Source organism: Ursus arctos, unplaced genomic scaffold (assembly GCF_023065955.2).
Source record: "Ursus arctos isolate Adak ecotype North America unplaced genomic scaffold, UrsArc2.0 scaffold_25, whole genome shotgun sequence".
Classification (NCBI taxonomy): domain Eukaryota; kingdom Metazoa; phylum Chordata; class Mammalia; order Carnivora; family Ursidae; genus Ursus; species Ursus arctos.
Window position 1 is genome coordinate 27,027,084 of NW_026622930.1, and position 8,922 is coordinate 27,036,005.

Sequence of the window (8,922 nt, forward strand, 5' to 3'; positions counted from 1 at the left end):
GGCTCCCCACTCAGCGGAGTCTGCTTGTCCCTCTCCCTCTCCTCCTGCCCCTCCGTCTGCTTGTGCTCTCTTTGTTTCTCTCTCAAATAAAACCTTTTTAAAAAGAGGATTGGGAAGTAGAAGGAGATAAATTAGAGGGTCCAGAGGGTCTTTTGCACTGTTTAAGCCGTCCACGAACTATAACTTCCACACAGTTCCTTGGAGGTACGATGAAGAATTTTAGTTGATGAAGATCGCCAAAGAGCTAGAGCTCCTTACAGACGCTATACACCGCCACAGTATACGGTCCCTTGTTGTAATCTTTAGATATTACCCCACCCAGGAGAGGAGGACTTCCTTCTTCCCGTAAGAAGTCATGAGACCCAGAATAATCTCATGAATGTCTAGCAACTTCTTGGCCTAAGACCTCAAATGACACCACCCTTGTTAATGCTGAGACTGATGTCCCAGGGCCAATACATATTACTGGCAGATGATTGTGTAAGGGCTTCCTCCCCACTATGCGTGTAGTAAGCTCAACCTTTGAGCTGTGCACACCAACACAGAGTCACCTGTCTCAAACAGGAAAAAGCAATCTGTGCAGGGTGATTGAACTCTGACATTGCTACCCAACCTGGGTCCCAGGAACGCTGTGCACATTGCCTTGACTCTTGGGTTTGTGTTTCTCTCTTCACTGTGAAAAGAAAATTTCATTTACAAACTTCGGGTGGTGGTATAGCCTTGCTGGGGAACTGTGGTCATCAAATGCACAACAGCTTTTGACAATTAACTCTGGTTTACTTTCCTTAGGCACTCTACCCTTGGCCGCCACATCGCGGCCAGCGAGCATCGACAGCGAGCACGTCTGAGAAGCAGCTCCAAGAGGCGGTTTGCGCATTCGCATTCGTGCCTAAGCCAGGGGACTGCATACAGATTGAACGACCAAGGTACTGAGTTTCTAGCGGCCGGTCCTCATCACGGGGTTTTGCCTGACCCAGCCGGCCAGCCTTCCGGTCCAACTCGCATAGTCTGAAACCTGGGTCTGCGAATACACAACGTAGCACGTGCGTCTAATACAGGAAGCAAACACTTCCCAAGAAAACACCACATTTGGGAAATGCCACTGCATTAGTTTTCTATAGCTATTGTAACAAATTACCAGAAAACTGGTAGTTTAAAAAAAAAACAGGCTTTTATCTTACCGGCTGAAACCAAGGTGTCCGTAGGGCTGCATTCCTCTCTTGAGCCTCTAGGAGACAATCTGTTTCCTTGCCTTTTCCAGCTTCCAGAAGCCACCCACATTTATTGGCTCATGACCCCTTTTCTCCGTCTTCAAAGCCAGCAACATGGCAACTCTCTGGCCATTCTTCCACAGTCGCATCTTCCTCTGATTCTTCTTCTGCCTCCCTCTCCTTCTACTTCTAAGGATCCCTGTGATCACATTGGCCATCCTGACAATCTAGGATAATCTCCCTATATTCAGATCAGCTAATTAGGAAACTTAATTCTATTTCAACCTTAATTCCTCTTTGTCATGCAACCTAATATGTTCGCAGGTTCTGGGGATTGGGACACGGGCATTTTGGGGAGGACTATTATTCTACCAAGTCCTTTCCTGAATTACATTTGGACAACCAGAAGGGAGTGATTGTAAAGACTCACGCAATGTCTGTCTTCCCAGCTGGCCTGTGTAGAGGGGCAAACCTTTCCACTTGCACTCTGTCGTAAATGTACGATCTATAGCTGATATGATTCTCCTCATGAGCTGATGGTTGGGGGGAGGGGATTTTTTTAACAGAAAGTCCAGTTAGGGGGGCGCCTGGGTGGCACAGCGGTTAAGCGTCTGCCTTCGGCTCAGGGCGTGATCCCGGCGATCTGGGATCGAGCCCCACATCAGGCTCTTCTGCTATGAGCCTGCTTCTTCCTCTCCCACTCCCCCTGCTTGTGTTCCCTCTCTCGCTGGCTGTCTCTATCTCTGTCAAATAAATAAAATCTTTAAAAAAAAAAAAAAAAAAAAGAAAGAAAGTCCAGTTAGGGGGTCTTGGAGACATGTAATATCCGTATAGAATCCTTTATGTTGGTGAATAATTTACTTATTTAACTGACTCTTAGAGAACACATATAGCAGACCTCTACAAACTAATTTAATTCTTACAACAACCTTATCAAGTCCATAAAATTGTTATCATTATCCTAATTTTGCAGATAAGGAAACTGAGGCATAGAAAGGCTAAGTAACTTGTCCAAGGTCAGACAGGTAGTATGTGGCAGAGGTGGGACTTGAAGCCAGGCGGCGTGTGGACAGTCCAGAACCCTTGCTCCTGACCACCATGCCGAGCCGCCTTACCCTGTCGGTTTCCGCCCGTCCCCCGGGCCCCTGCTGCTACCAGCTCTGGTAGGTGAACTGGTGGGCCCTTCTTCAGCAGCACCCCTGCCTACCTCCCAGCACTGGCTTCTCCCCTTCGCAGCTTGGTGTTCTTTTTCCCCTGTGTTCTCCGTGGTGCAGACCTCTGACCCTCCCCTGAGCTTGCCCCAGGTTGCCTTGTCCCACCGGCGCAGTCACGCAGCAGGCTGCTTGCTCTCAACATGATCTCCGTGCCAGGTGGGAACCGCAGGGACTCAGGAAAGCTGAACCTCTGAGCCTCTCTGCCTACCCAGGCCCGATCACCAGGTCACCTTGACATGGCTGCCCCTAGTTGGTGCAAAACCACCTTCAGGGCGCCTGGGTGGCTCAATCGGTTAAGTGTCCCACTTCAGCTCAGGTCATGATCTCAGGGTCCTGGGATCGAGCCCTGCGTCGGCAGGCTCCCTGCTCAGCGGAGAGTCTGCTTGTCCCTCTGCCCCTCAGCCTTCTCTCGTGCTCTCTCTTACTCTCGTGCTCTCAAATAAATACATAAAATCTTAACAAAACAAAACAAAAAACCCAGCCCTCCTTCGGGGCAGATTCCTCTCAGAATCCCAGTGGGAAGCTGGGTGAAGGCCCCTCTCGTGCTTACAGTAACACTCATTAGGTATTGTGCCTTTCCTGCTCTCATTGAAGACCTGAAATGGAGGAAAAAGCGTGATCCACCTGACCCCCCTCTCCCTCCTCTTTCTCCTTCCTACCACCTGGCTGCCAGGAAAGGGGTGGCTACTCTTCCACTGCCTTAGAACTGGCCTAACAGTCCTGGGGTGGCGAGGGGCAGGGCTCGGTGTTCTGTTCAGAGAGGACTCAAAGAGCTGCTCCTTCAGGCTTGGCCTTGGTTTACTAAGGGAAGATAATTTGGAAGGATTTGGAAAATCTCTTAAGTCACGGCTAGTTTCTTCCACTACACAATGTGACAACACTTTGAGCCAAGCCCGTCATAAGCCCCCAGTGTTTGGGGGTATTTATTATTCTCTAAATCTACAACTTTCACACTTCTTGGCCTGCATGTAGGAAATATGTTTTACACTGTGACTCATACAAATGTATACATATATATTATCAACAACCAAACTAAAGCCACACAAACAATACTTACTACTTAATACAATGCATCTGATCATTTCTTTTTCCAAAGATTTTATTTATTTATTTATTTATTTATTTGACAGTGAGAGAGACAGCAAGAGAGGGAACACACACAGGGGAGTGAGAGAGGGAGAAGCAGGCTTCCTGCTGAGCAGGGAGCCCAAGGCAGGCTGGATGCGGGGCTTTGAGATCATGACCTGAGCCGAAGGCAGACGCTTAATGACTGAGCCACCCAGGCACCCCACATCTGATCATTTTTAATGTATTATTTTTTTAAGAAAAAGAAACCCCCGGGGCTCCTGGGTGACTCAGTTATTAAGTGTCTGCCTTCGGCTCAGGGTGTGATCCTGGGGTCCTGGGATTGAGCCCCACATAGGGCTCCCTGCTCCGCTGGGAGCCTGCTTCTTTTCCCTCCCACTCCCCCTGCCTGTGTTCCCTCTCTTGCCGGCTGTCTCTCTTTCTGTCAAATAAATAAATAAAACCTTAAAAAAAGAAAGAAAGAAAGAAAAAGAAACACCCTGGCGGTGACCCATCCCTCCTATCCACAGGCTGACTTACTTGCTTCCTTCTCTGGGGTCCACGGTGCCCCATGCAAAGCTCCATTGTCACTTCCCAGGTCACACTGTAATTTACATGCCTTTCCCTCCCACTAGGGAGAGACTTTGTCCTTTTCTTCTCGGCATCCCTAGCCCAGTTACCAGCAGACGGTTAGTGAGTGTTAATCGGAGGAATGAAATGAAAAAAGACTCTTTTCACTGCACACATCACCTTGTTCTGGGGTTAGAGAGCTTGGCCCCTGTCAGTGAGAGACCCGGGCTCAGGGCGGGATTCCTGGACAAGTTAGTTCATACATGTCCTGCAGAACGGACCTTCATGTGCAAAGAAGGAACACCGGAGACTTGATTTGCCCTCCTTGGATTTTTTTTTTCCCCTAAGCTGACCTGTTTGCATCCCCATGCCGGAATGCCTGTATGCCCTCCTCCACGGTAACTGAAGGCTGCCAAACTGACTGTGAGGACGCAAGATCCAGGGCACTTGGCATTTTTGCAAAGCCAGACTCTAGGAAATGTTCCCATTGCTGAACACATTGGATGTGGTTTAGGTAGCAAAGCAAATGACCTAACAAGGAATATATGTGCTGAGCCTAGTTCCTGTGAAATTAATAGATTCACGCTCTGGCACATCCGCAACCTCACAAGTCATAGCAACCGGATGGCGGCATGGCAACGCGGCGGCTGTGGCCGCGGCACACAAGCAAAATCAGGGCCGGTGTCTCCGGAGAGAAAACAGAAGAGGGCTCTAGATTGCCAGTTTATACGGGGCTGGCCGAGGGGAGGGGTGGGGGGAGGCAACCACAAGTAGATGCTGCCCCAGTTAGGGATGAAGGAGTATAACATCTCTCCTGCTTCCTCGAACTTTGTTTTGTATTTTCAAAGTGAATACTTTGCTCTAGTTGGAGAGGAAATGATGTTGAGAGAAAGATACCATCACGTGGACAGAATGTTCTCTGTGGCCCTGGAAGCAGTGTGGAGGCGATTCTTATCAGAGATTGTCCACCACCTGCTCTTCAGCTGCAGGCCCACGAGCCTTTCTTTCTAGTTTTAGACTCGCACTGAATTCGCCACCTCTTCCTGCTGCCAGGCTTGAAAGCCCTTCTTTCCAGCTCTCCTTCTGGGACCAAGGCCTGACCCCACCACCCCCCGGGGTGTGCCGAGGCCTCAGGAGCAGGGTCGCTGCTCTGAGGAAGAGGGAGAGGACACTGGACAGATGTCAATTCCTGTGCAACAAGCACATCTGCACATGCTCCCAGGTGGGAGATACCCAGCCCCTGGGCTGCCTGGGCCCGAGCAGCAGCCCATGCGTCTGAGCTGGTTTAAATTCCAGGACGACCCCGACTCTGCAAAAGGGGTGAGGGCTGGGCCTTCTGTTCTTAGGACTCGCGTGTTCCCCTAAGGTCTGATCCAGGCCCCTGCCTCTTCCTCCATGTTCTGCTTTCCAGGTAAGGGACCAGGAAGCTGTGTGGGGTTGTCACTGGGCCCACATTGACTTCTCTTTTGGCCTGTGCATTAATTACCCACAGCTCTGCAACAAATGACTATAAAACACCGAAGTTTAAAACAACAAACATTTATTACTTCAGTTTCTGTGGGTCAGGAATCCAGGCAGCTTAGCCAGATGCTTTTGCCTCAAGGGCTCTCTTGAGGCAGCTGTTGGTTGGGGTTGAGGGTCTCATCCGAAGGCTCGATAAGGGGGAGGGGGAGGTATCCCAAGCTAACTCACAGAGGTTGTTGGCAGACCCCACTCCCTCTCCACAGGGCTGCCTTAGGACATGGCAGCTGGCTTCCCCAGTGAGTGATCCAAGAGAGAGAGAGAGAAAGAGAGAGAGAAAGCAAGCATGCCCAAGATGGAAGCCACAGTTTTTTTATAACCTAATCTCAGCAGAGATATCACATGATTTCTGCCATATACTATTTGTTGGAATGGAGTCAGTTAGTCTAGCCCACATCCAAGAAGACCGAATTAGACAAGGGTGTGGCTACCAGGAGGCAGGGGAACATCAGCAGGGGGAGTGTGTTTGAGACCGTCTACCACAGCTTCCACACTATGGTACTCTAGCAAATGCCACTCTGTGCGGAGAAAAAGCAATGCATGTGTGTGCATGTATACGTGTCAGGCCTTTGCACATTTATACCATCTGCTAATTATTCCTGGGCATGCAGAAATCCTGAATATTCATGAAATTGTGACTAAGAACTCGGCATCACGATACCGAACAAAGAAATGTTCTGCTCTTGTCCTAGCAAATACAGAGTATCACATGATTGTTTTTAGAAGTCTGGGTGATATATTGTCTTTCTTCCCCTTGATTATATCATTGCTTGCTGTAAGCAGAACGCATAAAGGAATTACTTCTATCTATCCCAACACTGAAGTGGGCAATCCCTCTCACTCCCACCTGCACAATAGTGTGATGCAATAAAAATTTCAGAAAATTGTCATTATTAATGCATGTAGACTTCTCAAAGCAACATTATTTTTCGTACGTGGTACATTTTGTATTTATAAGGTGCCGTTAATAACGTCTGGGTGGAAGTCAGAACTAGCACATAAGGGCTACAGTGTGGGGGATTTCATGTTGCTAGGAGAGCTTCATTTGCATGCTCCCCATCTTGGGGTGAGTCTGCATTTGCGGCTTCCCATTAGGTATTAATGCAGACCTGGGGAGCATTTCCCAGATGTCACTTTCCATCAGTTTCACATCCATCTTTCTGGACAAAGCCTTCACTCTATGCAAAAAGATGAAGCATCGGCCAACGTGCTAGTAGAAGCAGTTATTTGGGGAAAAAGGGAAAACTGTTGCTCCCTAACGGATGCTTTTGAACCACCTTTAAAAAGCTCCCTGTTTTCCCCAAGCTACAATGAAGCTAATGTTTCTGTTATGAAAGCCCTCCATTGCAGTTTCAAATGTCTGCTTTTTTTTTTTTTTTTTTTACCCACAGCAAAGGCTAACCCCGTTTTCTCTCCAGCTTTACTGGAGAGAATTCTTCCCTAAAGACGGCCGTTTAACTACTTTGTTGCTATTTATCAGAAACCAAAAAGGTGGTTTTTTGTTGCAGTTTTGAATACGGTGAGCGAATTTATTTCGGGCAACGATAAATTTCAAAATTACTATTGCCTGAAGCTCTTCTTCTCAGGCCTCCACCCTACCCTCTAAGTCTCTTTTGGCCCGCGATGAAACACGGAACGCATCAAGCCCCAAAGAGATCTTCTGAGAGTTGAGTGCAAAGGAAGAGGTGGAAGTCGCGGGGGAGGATGAGAACAGAAACCATTTTGCAGCCCCAACTTGGACGCTGAAATAGCCCCCCCGAAGTGTGATAAATGGTAAACGTCCTGCACACTTACAACCAGTGGAAATGACGAAGGAGAAGCGTGCAGACCTTTGGAGGGAACGTGGGAGAGGAAACCCGGGTTTTAAGGCCCAGCTTAGGCATTATTGGGCAAAACACAGAACACTTCGCTTTGTGCCTTGACCTAGCCTCAACGCGAAACTGAAAAACTTTCTCTTCCTCCTCCCCTACCCTTTTGTTTGTGGGGTGGGTGTGTTTCCTCTGGAACCCCCAGCTCGCTGGGGTCCCTGAACCCCAACACCACCTTCCAGACCCAGCCTTGAAAATACAGGTTCGGTCGCATTTTTTCCGCGCGGAAACCACCCGGAGGGGTGCAGGCTCCGCGGACCACCGCCCGAGGCCCCCAGAAGCCGTGGGCGCGACGAGCCGGGGGAGTCGGCGCCGGGGTAACCGGGGCGCGCAGAGCCAGGGGCGCGGGCGGGCGGGCGAGCGGGAGGCTGCAGGGCCCGGCGCGCCACCGCGCGAGCTGCTGGGTCACACGCCGGGCCGCGCCGCCCGCTCCGCGAGGAAGTGACGACTGCGCCGTCCCGAGAGCAACAAAGTTTGAGTCTGCGGGCCGCACTCGCCTGCGCCCCGCGCCCCTCCGAGCGGCCCCGGGATCTAGCGCGCAGGTGAGCTGCGGGCTGGGCGCCCCCTCTGCCGCCGGGGCGCTGGCGTGGGGCTCGGAAACGCGGGGGGCCGGGGCTTGGCCCCGCGGGCGGGGTTTTGGGGGGCCGGGTTGGGCCGGCCGCGCTGGGCGCGGGGGGTGCGGGCGGCGCTGCACGGGGTGGGGGGGGGGGGGCGCTCGGCGGCCGAATCTGGGCCCCAGGCTGATCCCCTGCTGTCGCAGGTTTGCCGCGGGGCTTAAAACAGTCGGGGCTGCAGCCGGGCCTCTCCAGGCGCCGTTTGCGAAAGGAGGGGCGCAGGGAGGGGCTGCCCGCGGCCTGCGTGCGGGCCCGGCGTCCCGCATCCCCACAGACTGAGCGCAGCCCCCCCCCCCCCCAGCCCTGCCCGGTGCTTCCCAGGGAAGCGTGCTCTTCCTCTTCGCAGCCCTCGGTGAGGTTGCAGGAAGGAAGTTAAAGGAACTTTCCCCCCACTTTTCTTCGCTCGGCCCTCCAGTGACGAAGAGCAAAGCAACTCGGACATTGGGAAAACAACCCTACGCATTTCCCAAAAGCAAAACCAGAATTGCCCCCAAGCCCCCTTTCAACAGATCCCTCCCGACTCCCCCCACCCTTCCTCCTCCCACACCACGTCCCGAACCTGACAGTAAACCCTAAGGCCTAACACTTTGCAATTTAGCCTTAAAAACTGTCAGTACACCCACGTACATATGTGAGTGCTTTATATATAAAACTCCGAAACCCGCTTCCAGTGCACTCTGTGGCATCTCGCTCTCTTCTGTTTTCTAAAACTGCTAGGGCTGCAGGATTGTGCTTGCGAACTTTGCTGGTGGTTCCCGCCGCCCTCGGTAGCCTCGTGGCGCAGGGCTTTTTAAAGACCAGCTGAGAAGTTTATGACATCCCTGCAAAGTAACTCGGGGCTGGCAGGCCGGGCGGGGGG

The 8,922-nt window shown here is 51.4% G+C and overlaps 1 protein-coding gene across 3 annotated transcripts in view; it reads left to right on the forward strand.

Moving 5' to 3' along the window:
* The first annotated feature begins 7,882 nt into the window (after nucleotides 1–7,882).
* MIDEAS (mitotic deacetylase associated SANT domain protein) overlaps nucleotides 7,883–8,922 on the forward strand; it is a 62,775-nt gene continuing 61,735 nt past the window's right edge. For 2 of the 3 annotated variants that reach the window (XM_026519540.4, XM_057318484.1), the window contains exon 1: nucleotides 7,884–7,991. The gene's annotated coding sequence lies outside the window, so the exon portion shown is untranslated. Of the gene's footprint in view, nucleotides 7,992–8,922 lie in introns of all 3 variants that reach the window. The other variant, XM_057318485.1, reaches the window with a different exon arrangement.